Source organism: Emiliania huxleyi, assembly GCF_000372725.1.
Source record: "Emiliania huxleyi CCMP1516 chromosome Unknown EMIHUscaffold_131, whole genome shotgun sequence".
NCBI classification, from domain to species: Eukaryota; Haptophyta; order Isochrysidales; family Noelaerhabdaceae; genus Emiliania; species Emiliania huxleyi.
The window spans coordinates 366,107-367,976 of record NW_005201277.1 but is presented as its reverse complement, the minus strand read 5'-3'; positions in this window follow the sequence as shown (position 1 = coordinate 367,976).

Sequence of the window (1,870 nt, the reverse complement as noted above, 5' to 3'; positions counted from 1 at the left end):
ATGGGCACGGGCGCCGCCGGAGCGGGGCGCTTGCGCGGCCGCGACTTGCTCGCCTTCTTGGGCGGCGCGAGGTCGGGCGAGAGGGCGTCAAAGTCGAGCGCTCCCTCGAGACTGTCGTCGGGATCCGAGCGCGCCGCCTTGGCGGGCCGGCTGGAGGACCTGAACGGCGGGCGAGGGGAGCGAGGTGAGTGGGCGGCGGCGGAGCGGAGGAGGGTTGCGGGCGTGGGGCACGGGCGGCTCTCGCGCGGCGCGGGCGAGGGGAGCGGCGGCGGGCGGCTGCAGAGGTGGGTCAGAGGCGAGACGCTCTCGGCTCGGCGCTGAGAAGCGGGGTCGCACCCGGCGGAGCGCGGCGGCGGGCTCCTGCAGAGAGGCACAGAGGCGGTGAGTAGGGAGCTCCTGGGCGGGGTGAGGGGCCGCGCGAGGGGCCGCGCGCGCAGGGCTCGCGTCGGCGGCTCGCGCACAGGCGCAGGGCGCGATGCAGCTGCGCGCTGGGGGTCAGGGGGGGCGGCGCGGCCCAGGAGCGCGGAGCAGTGCTCGAGGAGGGGCGAGCGCACTTGGGAACAGCGGCCGCGCGCGTCCTCGAGCGCGTCATCGTCCGCGCGCGGCGAGAACCTTCCCACCGGTGGAACGCCTGGCGGGAGCTTCTTCGCGCTCTGCTTTCAAAAAACAATTCATCGTCGGGCTGCTAGGGGAAACCCGGAGCGCGGAGCTATCCCTCGGAGACCCGTGTTATGGCCCTGCGACCGCGCACCCCCGGGGCTAGGGCTCTCTAGCCCGTAACCCGATGCCGATCATCCGGCCCGCTGGGTGCGCTTCTGAGCTCCCCGGCCCTGGATGTGAGGTTACCGACTGCACTCCAAGAGCTCCAAGTGCCTGCCCCTTGCGCCTTGGCCTGTAAGCTGTATCCAGGTTTCTGGCAACCCAGACAGAGGGAAACCAGAGGGCCCCCAGAACTTTTTGTAGCGGGTGTTTGGTGCTCCATTCTGGGCAACTCTCGATCGAGTTTCCCTGAGCAACTTCGGTAGGAGAGAGCTGGTCTGGTGCAAAATCTTGCAAAAATCGAGCAAAATATCCGGATATTTCCAGGAATCCTCGGGGTTTTGCCGATTTGGCTGATTTTGGGACCAACCGCAACCCCAGCCTCAGACTCGGCAACAAAACTCTCTCTGACTCGGCTCAGAGCCCGGAATTTGACGATTTGCGCGGATCACACCGATCTCATCCACATCTGACGTTCTGGTCCGCCCAGCCCGGGCCCCTGTCCATGTCGCGATGTCGACCGTCGTCAGAAAACCGAGCAGAAAACACCCACCTGCGTGGATCGCGTTACTTACACCAATGGCAAAAACCAAAATGCTACACAACAACAAGAATAACCAGTCCAATGCTCGCACCAACGCGGCCAAAGCATAGATAGCAACCTCGAGAACCTCGAGCGAGAACACCCTCCCTCAGCCGGCGCGCTGCAACGCTGCCCTCGCCGCGGGGGCTAGATCCATTTCAGGACAGTTCATCACGATATAAAAACATTCCCTCGCCGCCCCCGCCCGTCCAGGAGCCCGAAACTCAGCCACCAAAGAAAGAAAGAATTTTACAAACAAAGAAAGAAAGCAGACAACGCAAGGGAGGGATGTCACCTAGTCCCTAAGAAAGAAAACAGACCAACCCAAACGAGGGATGGGACGAGGACAGGGTCCCCACCTGCACGAGCAGGATTTTGGAAGGATGATCAGGGACACCCAGGGGAACGGGAGTGGGGAGCGCATCGCGACGGAGGCACCCACACCCTAGTCCTAGTCCCGGCTCCAGTCGCCAGTCGCGCACTTTTCTTTTTGTGCTAGATTTTTTTTGTCGTTAGCATCCAGGGTTC